Source organism: Schistocerca americana, unplaced genomic scaffold, assembly GCF_021461395.2.
Source record: "Schistocerca americana isolate TAMUIC-IGC-003095 unplaced genomic scaffold, iqSchAmer2.1 HiC_scaffold_722, whole genome shotgun sequence".
Taxonomy (NCBI): domain Eukaryota; kingdom Metazoa; phylum Arthropoda; class Insecta; order Orthoptera; family Acrididae; genus Schistocerca; species Schistocerca americana.
Window position 1 is genome coordinate 57,501 of NW_025726481.1, and position 10,203 is coordinate 67,703.

At 59.7% G+C, this 10,203-nt stretch overlaps 2 non-coding genes and 1 pseudogene across 2 annotated transcripts; all 3 read right to left on the reverse strand.

The window, feature by feature from the left end:
• LOC124589750 overlaps positions 1-5,485 on the reverse strand; it is a 7,963-nt pseudogene extending 2,478 nt beyond the window's left edge.
• Positions 5,486-5,673: 188 nt separating this feature from the next.
• On the reverse strand, positions 5,674-5,828 carry LOC124589755. Its single transcript, XR_006976245.1, has one exon. It is a non-coding gene; the product is annotated as a 5.8S ribosomal RNA (ribosomal RNA).
• Positions 5,829-6,172: 344 nt separating this feature from the next.
• On the reverse strand, positions 6,173-8,082 carry LOC124589748. Its single transcript, XR_006976241.1, has one exon. It is a non-coding gene; the product is annotated as a small subunit ribosomal RNA (ribosomal RNA).
• Between the last annotated feature and the right edge of the window lie 2,121 nt (positions 8,083-10,203).

Sequence of the window (10,203 nt, forward strand, 5' to 3'; positions counted from 1 at the left end):
CCTCTTCAGCGCCAGGAGACGGGACCGGCGAAGTGTTGGCCCCATCCATCGGCATGATGGGATGCCGAGGCCTCCCTGGGCTACAGGAGCGTGGAAGTAGCCCAGGGGAGTGTCCGCCGGAAGGCGGAACCATCTCCTGACGGCGGCACGGATGGTCACATCTGCCGCTTTCAACGCACCCACTCGGGTGCGGCTGAGGGCCAGCCCATGGTACAGGCCAGGCAGAAGTACGGTGGTGAGGGCGTGGAGGCGCTGTTGCGGCTTGAGCGGAGCTCGGGAGATGACGTCCAGCTGCTCCACCAGGTGGCGTCGTGGGTTGAAAACGCAGCGACCAGCGGTGGAGAATTGCAGTCCCAGGTACCGGAAGGTTTCACCCACACGTAGGGCGGGCACGGTGGCGTTGCCCGCTTTGAAGGTAACGTCGGCGTCGACCTTCACCTTCTTGTCGCGCCCAGACGCGACTAAGGCGAGGGTGAAACACTTCCGGGCGTTGATCTGCAGCCCCAGATGGGCGAGGGCTGCGACGGCTGCGTCGATGAGGGACTGCAATCCCCTCGCGGTCGATGCAAAAAGCAGGACGTCATCTGCGAAGGCCGCAGCGTTAACTCTGCGACCAAGGATCCGAGCTCCGATGTGGGAGGGAAGTTGACTCAAAACATAGTCCACCGCAAAATTGAAAAGGAGGGGGGAGAGGGGGTCACCCTGACGCACACCCCTAGCCGGCTGCAGGGGCACGCCCACGTCGGCGCCGCCCGCTATCACCGTCGTGCTACCCTCGTAACACCTTTCGACGTACTCAATAAAGCAATCCGGCAGGCCATGAGCCCTCAGCACGGGGCGGAGGGCGGCATGGTCCACCGAATCGAACGCTTTAGAGACGTCAATCGATGCCACAAAAACAGAGCGACAGGAGCGGACTGCGTCGGTGAGAGCAGTGTCCAAGATGAAGGTGTTTTCCAACATCCCATCCCGGGGGATGAATGCCCGCTGACGTTCGTCCACAGCACATGCACGCATCAGGCGTGACGCGAGAACCTTGTGAAAGGTCCGCGCCAACACCGAGCAGACCGTAATGGGGCGAAAGTCAGCGGGGGATGTTGGTGCAGCCGTTTTGGGGAGAAGTGACGTCCGGGCGCGAAGCAGACGCTCGGGGAGGGCGCGGGCCAGGAGGAAGAGGTTCAAGAGTTTCACCAGGACTTCATGCGGCAGGCGCCGCAGCTCCGCTGGAGTCAGGCCGTCCGGCCCGGCTGCCGATCCCCTGGGCGGCAAGGCAGCAGCGACCTCCTCACGTGTGACCGGCCCCCATAGGCACTCAGGAGCGACAGGCTCCGAGTGCGGGAGAAGGCGGTCACGGATGAAGCCGGCGGTGGAGATCGGCTTCTTCGTGAAGAGGTCCGCCCAGAAGTCCAGCAGACCGGGGATGTCGGGTGGCGGCTGCAGCAGGGTGCCGTCCAGCAAGCCGCGCACGCAACGCGCACGCGACCTACGGAAGGCGTCCTGTGTCCGCGCGTATTCCCAGCGGCGCCGCTTGCGCTTCTGCAGCGGCGGGGCGGCAGGCGGCCGCTTGGATGGTTGGCGCGGCCGCTGTGTCCTGGTGATCGACCTCTCCCCCCTGGACCCGACCGACGCAAGGGCATCCGGGAGCATGCCCAGGATGACATCGGGCGGCGTGCCCCGCCCCAGACAAATGACTCGATCCAGGGCAGAGAAACGCTGGGCGGAAGCAGGTAGCCCCGCCAGATGCTCCCAGATGGCGGCGTCAGTCGGCCCCTCCGGCGGCGGCCCGGTGGTGTCGGCCGCGAAGTCCTCGGCTGCGTCAACGGGCGGCGCAGCGGCCTCGCCCGCGTCAGGCAGCGAGCTCGCTGCTCCACGGCGGGACGCCGGCTCTTCACCCCGACCGATCTCAAGTGCCTCCATGAATTGGCGGACAAGCTGCTTGTGGGCAGCTTGCCGCCGTCGGCACTTGATTGCCTCAAGCGTTCGGTCGGGGAACATCCTGGTAAGTTCTTGATTTACAAAGAAGAACCGGGCGTCCCTCTCCAGGAACAGTTCGGCCTCTGCCTTGGCGAGCGACAGGACTTCTTCCTCCGTCCACCTCGCGCGATGCCTCTCCGTCACGATCTCAGCGTTGGCGGCCGCAGGGTGTTGGCGGCGGCGATGGACCCCGAGACCGTTCTTCGTGGTAAAAGTGCGGTGGCACTCACTGCAAGCAAAGGGAGCTACACAAACTATCGCATTTTCGTTACGGCCGGTTGGCCGGATAGGTGCTGGGGTAGCTGGGGTGGCACCTTCAGCGGAAGGGCCACCATCTCTTGTTTCTTGTCGGCTGCCCCCAACTATAAAGGGATAATGCGAGGGGGGGCTGGTAACCCCCCCAAGCCCCTGGTGCGGTCTTCCACTCTGCAAAAATCAGCGGGCCCACGAGAAGGGGAGAAGACCGCAGGAGAGGAGAGGCTAAGAGGGCTAGGCCCATGTATTGCGCATCACTCTCCCTGTAACTATAACCCAAGGAAGGCACCTCGCAGCAGCAGCACGACTACATCAAGACCGCACTTCGAAAAGCCAAGTCCGGATGCAGCCACACCGCCGCCACTTGGCCACCTTAAGAGAGTCATAGTTACTCCCGCCGTTTACCCGCGCTTGCTTGAATTTCTTCACGTTGACATTCAGAGCACTGGGCAGAAATCACATTGCGTCAACACCCGCTAGGGCCATCGCAATGCTTTGTTTTAATTAGACAGTCGGATTCCCCCAGTCCGTGCCAGTTCTGAGTTGATCGTTGAATGGCGGCCGAAGAGAATCCGCGCACCCGCGCGCCCCCGGAGGAGCACGCTAAGGCGGACGCGGCCTCGCAGCAAGGAAGATCCGTGGGAGGCCAAGGCACGGGACCGAGCTCGGATCCTGCACGCAGGTTGAAGCACCGGGGCGCGAACGCCGCGCAGGCGCGCGCATCCTGCACCGCCGGCCAGCACGAGGCCAACCAACGGCGAGAGCAGACCACGCCCGCGCTAAACGCCCGCACTTACCGGCACCCCTACGGCACTCACCTCGCCCAGGCCCGGCACGTTAGCGCTGACCCACTTCCCGACCAAGCCCGACACGCCCCGATCCTCAGAGCCAATCCTTATCCCGAAGTTACGGATCCAATTTGCCGACTTCCCTTACCTACATTATTCTATCGACTAGAGGCTCTTCACCTTGGAGACCTGCTGCGGATATGGGTACGAACCGGCGCGACACCTCCACGTGGCCCTCTCCCGGATTTTCAAGGTCCGAGGGGAAGATCGGGACACCGCCGCAACTGCGGTGCTCTTCGCGTTCCAAACCCTATCTCCCTGCTAGAGGATTCCAGGGAACTCGAACGCTCATGCAGAAAAGAAAACTCTTCCCCGATCTCCCGACGGCGTCTCCGGGTCCTTTTGGGTTACCCCGACGAGCATCTCTAAAAGAGGGGCCCGACTTGTATCGGTTCCGCTGCCGGGTTCCGGAATAGGAACCGGATTCCCTTTCGCCCAACGGGGGCCAGCACAAAGTGCATCATGCTATGACGGCCCCCATCAACATCGGATTTCTCCTAGGGCTTAGGATCGACTGACTCGTGTGCAACGGCTGTTCACACGAAACCCTTCTCCGCGTCAGCCCTCCAGGGCCTCGCTGGAGTATTTGCTACTACCACCAAGATCTGCACCGACGGCGGCTCCAGGCAGGCTCACGCCCAGACCCTTCTGCGCCCACCGCCGCGACCCTCCTACTCGTCAGGGCTTCGCGGCCGGCCGCAAGGACCGGCCATGACTGCCAGACTGACGGCCGAGTATAGGCACGACGCTTCAGCGCCATCCATTTTCAGGGCTAGTTGCTTCGGCAGGTGAGTTGTTACACACTCCTTAGCGGATTCCGACTTCCATGGCCACCGTCCTGCTGTCTTAAGCAACCAACGCCTTTCATGGTTTCCCATGAGCGTCGATTCGGGCGCCTTAACTCGGCGTTTGGTTCATCCCACAGCGCCAGTTCTGCTTACCAAAAGTGGCCCACTTGGCACTCCGATCCGAGTCGTTTGCTCGCGGCTTCAGCATATCAAGCAAGCCGGAGATCTCACCCATTTAAAGTTTGAGAATAGGTTGAGATCGTTTCGGCCCCAAGGCCTCTAATCATTCGCTTTACCGGATGAGACTCGTACGAGCACCAGCTATCCTGAGGGAAACTTCGGAGGGAACCAGCTACTAGATGGTTCGATTAGTCTTTCGCCCCTATACCCAGCTCCGACGATCGATTTGCACGTCAGAATCGCTACGGACCTCCATCAGGGTTTCCCCTGACTTCGTCCTGGCCAGGCATAGTTCACCATCTTTCGGGTCCCAACGTGTACGCTCTAGGTGCGCCTCACCTCGCAATGAGGACGAGACGCCCCGGGAGTGCGGAGGCCGCCGCCCCGTGAAGGGCGGGGAAGCCCCATCCTCCCTCGGCCCGCGCAAGGCGAGACCTTCACTTTCATTACGCCTTTAGGTTTCGTACAGCCCAATGACTCGCGCACATGTTAGACTCCTTGGTCCGTGTTTCAAGACGGGTCGTGAAATTGTCCAAAGCTGAAGCGCCGCTGACGGGAGCGATTATTCCGCCCGAGAGCATCCCGAGCCAACAGCGGCGCGGGTCCGGGGCCGGGCCAGGTAGGTCCGTCATCCGGGAAGAACCGCGCGCGCTTGCCGGGAGCCCGAGCGCCCAAAGGGGCGAATCGACTCCTCCAGATATACCGCCGGGCAGCCAGCCAGGACACCGGGGCTCTGCCCAACAGACGCGAACCGAGGCCCGCGGAAGGACAGGCTGCGCACCCGGGCCGTAGGCCGGCACCCAGCGGGTCGCGACGTCCTACTAGGGGAGAAGTGCGGCCCACCGCACACCGGAACGGCCCCACCCCGCGGCGAGTGGAAAGGCAACCGGACACGACCCCGCCGCGGATTGCTCCGCGCGGGCGGCCGGCCCCATCTGCCGAGGGCGGAGGCCTGTGGCCGGATGGGCGTGAATCTCACCCGTTCGACCTTTCGGACTTCTCACGTTTACCCCAGAACGGTTTCACGTACTTTTGAACTCTCTCTTCAAAGTTCTTTTCAACTTTCCCTCACGGTACTTGTTCGCTATCGGTCTCGTGGTCATATTTAGTCTCAGATGGAGTTTACCACCCACTTGGAGCTGCACTCTCAAGCAACCCGACTCGAAGGAGAGGTCCCGCCGACGCTCGCACCGGCCGCTACGGGCCTGGCACCCTCTACGGGCCGTGGCCTCATTCAAGTTGGACTTGGGCTCGGCGCGAGGCGTCGGGGTAGTGGACCCTCCCAAACACCACATGCCACGACAGGCGGCAGCCTGCGGGGTTCGGTGCTGGACTCTTCCCTGTTCGCTCGCCGCTACTGGGGGAATCCTTGTTAGTTTCTTTTCCTCCGCTTAGTAATATGCTTAAATTCAGCGGGTAGTCTCGCCTGCTCTGAGGTCGTTGTACGAGGTGTCGCACGCCACACCGCCAGCCGGCTGTGCACGCTACCGAGTAAGTACCGGTATGCGAACCGCCAGGCGACGGGCGCGCATCGCACGTTTCAGGAGGCGCGGCCGGCCCCACAGGCGGCCGCGACGCTCCCAGGTCTGCGAAGCGGGGCAAACGCCGCGCGCTTCAGTATACGTAGCCGACCCTCAGCCAGACGTGGCCCGGGAACGGAATCCATGGACCGCAATGTGCGTTCGAAACGTCGATGTTCATGTGTCCTGCAGTTCACATGTCGACGCGCAATTTGCTGCGTTCTTCATCGACCCACGAGCCGAGTGATCCACCGTCCTGGGTGATCTTTTCTTAGTTTCCACTGTCTCTTTCAAGACAGTTGCATAGGCGGGACGTAGGCGTGTGGCGGCCCCTGTTCAAGCGTTCTGTGTCCAACGGCCTCACGGCCGATGGGCGTCGTACGGCTCCACACCGGAGCGGACAGGCAGTCGGGCGAAAGTCATTCAAAACCGGCGCCAGGTGCCGCAGGCCAGCCGCTCCAGCGCTTCAGCGCTCGTACCACACAACATTGGCGTTAGTTTTGAGAAGCACGCGTGGTTCCGCACGCGGCGCACGGCTACTGCGAGCCGTACAGGTAGCGTGTTGCGCGACACGACACGCACATCGAACGACATGCAGTCTAGTCGGTAATGATCCTTCCGCAGGTTCACCTATGGAAACCTTGTTACGACTTTTACTTCCTCTAAATGATCAAGTTTGGTCATCTTTCCGGTAGCATCGGCAACGACAGAGTCAATGCCGCGTACCAGTCCGAAGACCTCACTAAATCATTCAATCGGTAGTAGCGACGGGCGGTGTGTACAAAGGGCAGGGACGTAATCAACGCGAGCTTATGACTCGCGCTTACTGGGAATTCCTCGTTCATGGGGAACAATTGCAAGCCCCAATCCCTAGCACGAAGGAGGTTCAGCGGGTTACCCCGACCTTTCGGCCTAGGAAGACACGCTGATTCCTTCAGTGTAGCGCGCGTGCGGCCCAGAACATCTAAGGGCATCACAGACCTGTTATTGCTCAATCTCGTGCGGCTAGAAGCCGCCTGTCCCTCTAAGAAGAAAAGTAATCGCTGACAGCACGAAGGATGTCACGCGACTAGTTAGCAGGCTAGAGTCTCGTTCGTTATCGGAATTAACCAGACAAATCGCTCCACCAACTAAGAACGGCCATGCACCACCACCCACCGAATCAAGAAAGAGCTATCAATCTGTCAATCCTTCCGGTGTCCGGGCCTGGTGAGGTTTCCCGTGTTGAGTCAAATTAAGCCGCAGGCTCCACTCCTGGTGGTGCCCTTCCGTCAATTCCTTTAAGTTTCAGCTTTGCAACCATACTTCCCCCGGAACCCAAAAGCTTTGGTTTCCCGGAGGCTGCCCGCCGAGTCATCGGAGGAACTGCGGCGGATCGCTGGCTGGCATCGTTTATGGTTAGAACTAGGGCGGTATCTGATCGCCTTCGAACCTCTAACTTTCGTTCTTGATTAATGAAAACATACTTGGCAAATGCTTTCGCTTCTGTTCGTCTTGCGACGATCCAAGAATTTCACCTCTAACGTCGCAATACGAATGCCCCCGCCTGTCCCTATTAATCATTACCTCGGGTTCCGAAAACCAACAAAATAGAACCGAGGTCCTATTCCATTATTCCATGCACACAGTATTCAGGCGGGCTTGCCTGCTTTAAGCACTCTAATTTGTTCAAAGTAAACGTGCCGGCCCACCGAGACACTCACTCAAGAGCACCCTGGTAGGATTGCAACGGGGTCCGCCTCGGGACGCACGAGCACGCACGAGGCGCGTCGCACGCCTTCGGCTCGCCCCACCGGCAGGACGTCCCACGATACATGCCAGTTAAACACCGACGGGCGGTGAACCAACAGCGTGGGACACAAATCCAACTACGAGCTTTTTAACCGCAACAACTTTAATATACGCTATTGGAGCTGGAATTACCGCGGCTGCTGGCACCAGACTTGCCCTCCAATAGATACTCGTTAAAGGATTTAAAGTGTACTCATTCCGATTACGGGGCCTCGGATGAGTCCCGTATCGTTATTTTTCGTCACTACCTCCCCGTGCCGGGAGTGGGTAATTTGCGCGCCTGCTGCCTTCCTTGGATGTGGTAGCCGTTTCTCAGGCTCCCTCTCCGGAATCGAACCCTGATTCCCCGTTACCCGTTACAACCATGGTAGGCGCAGAACCTACCATCGACAGTTGATAAGGCAGACATTTGAAAGATGCGTCGCCGGTACGAGGACCGTGCGATCAGCCCAAAGTTATTCAGAGTCACCAAGGCAAACGGACCGGACGAGCCGACCGATTGGTTTTGATCTAATAAAAGCGTCCCTTCCATCTCTGGTCGGGACTCTGTTTGCATGTATTAGCTCTAGAATTACCACAGTTATCCAAGTAACGTGGGTACGATCTAAGGAACCATAACTGATTTAATGAGCCATTCGCGGTTTCACCTTAATGCGGCTTGTACTGAGACATGCATGGCTTAATCTTTGAGACAAGCATATGACTACTGGCAGGATCAACCAGGGAGCTGCGTCAACTAGAGCTGAGCAGCCGGCCGCCCGGGAGTGTGTCCCGGGGGCCCGCGCGAACACGCAAGCGTCCGCTCAATTATTCTGCAAACAGGAGGAGGCTGAGCTCCCCTGCACAATACACCTCGAAACCCTCTCAGGTCCCGGCGGCGCGCAGCGCCGTCCTAAGTACTTGGTCGGGTTCGAGAGAGGCGCAATCGCCCGGAGTTTGGCGAGTAGACGCTTTAGGTGCGACCACCCGTGCTCCCAACTGAGCTTGCCGCTGCCGACAGAGGCCCGGGAGCGTGCTGTCGTGGCATTGCCGGCGGGAGACAACACGCGCCACCTACGGTGACCGGCAGCTCCAACGCCAGCGCCACAGAAGGACAAAAGCCCCACTTGGGTGCCGAAGCGAACTCTCCCAGCACAGCGCACGCGCCAACACGTCCGCACAGCTGCGATACAAACCACCTGCGAGAACCGCAGAGGCGACCGAGCAGCAGACGGCGTCGCGGCGCCGAGCGCCGGGCGGCGGCGCATCCTCAGCGCACACAGTCCTCAATCGGACCAGCACACTGCAGATGTCCACCGCGCTTCGCACCGGGCCCGCGAGGACCTACTTTGGCCGCACGGCGCCGCGTGCAGGGTGCGCCGGCGCGCAGCTGCGCCGCCTGCCGCCTCCGTCGGCCGGCGCGCCTGCCACTGGCCGCCCCCACCAGCCGGCTGTAGCGCGTGCGCCCACGCACCGCGCGGCCAGCACGCCGGGAGGCCCCCCCTCACCGGCCGGGGACGGTCCCACCCAGCCACCGCCGCGTATCGCTTCACACCCAGATGCCATTCACGTTCGTGGGCATGGTGGGTATCGCTGGAACAACCGGTTGGTAGCTCAACCGATCGTCGCCATCACTGATTCACCTCTAGCGAGAACAACCGCACCACAACGGTTTACCAGTTGTTCATTTGCATAACGTCACCAGCAAACGTAGGCGTCCATCGCCATTTGCAAATTCAACGATTGTTGCATGCCTGTGTCAGGTGTCACGACACACTATGTCTGCCCACATACACGCAACAACATGTGCACGCTTCGCGAACACGTGGAAGGTGGCCCCCGTACGTATGCGATGTCCATTGCGCGAACGACTGTCAACCGGCCTCTGTCGCATGTCGCAGATGTGGAACGCAGTGCACCATGCTATCACGGTGTGTGAGAAGAGACGACTACGTCTGACAACACGCGCCACTACATCAACAGACGGCTCATGCTGATCGCCATCCAGGGCATACCACACTGCAATCCAGCTCTTATAGGGAGACGACACGTAGCTGAGTGCACAACATTTGGACCGCATGGTTCGCCGTTGTTGGCGCAGTCGTTGTACGGTCACATGTACCACGATGTATCATTCAGTACATGAGGACCAATGTGCAGTACAGTGTGTGATTTGGACGTACAACATCAGCGGACAGTTGACACAGGCCGTACCACAGCGTAGGCTAAGTGCTTCGCACATGCGAATGCCAATGAACAACTGCAAATGCCAATGAACAACTGCAAAGGGCATTGAGCATGTACGTCCTGCTGCCATCCACATTACAGTGTATAGCTGCAAGGTGTTTAACATGAAGCGATACACTGGGGACCGGGCAGTGCGAGTAGCAAACTATATTGCGGGGGTTGCAGTTAGGCAACACTACACTAATTTAACGCGTCGTATGACAATTACAGAGCAGGTTAAGGCCCAACGTGTGTTGGGTTAAGGCCCAACGTGTGTTGGGTTAAGGCCCAACGTGTGTTGGGTTAAGGCCCAACGTGTGTTGGGTTAAGGCCCAACGTGTGTTGGGTTAAGGCCCAACGTGTGTTGGGTTAAGGCCCAACGTGTGTTGGGTTAAGGCCCAACGTGTGTTGGGTTAAGGCCCAACGTGTGTTGGGTTAAGGCCCAACGTGTGTTGGGTTAAGGCCCAACGTGTGTTGGGTTAAGGCCCAAAGTGTGTTGGGTTAAGGCCCAACGTGTGTTGGGTTAAGGCCCAACGTGTGTTGGGTTAAGGCCCAACGTGTGTTGGGTTAAGGCCCAACGTGTGTTGGGTTAAGGCCCAACGTGTGTTGGGTTAAGGCCCAACGTGTGTTGGGTTAAGGCCC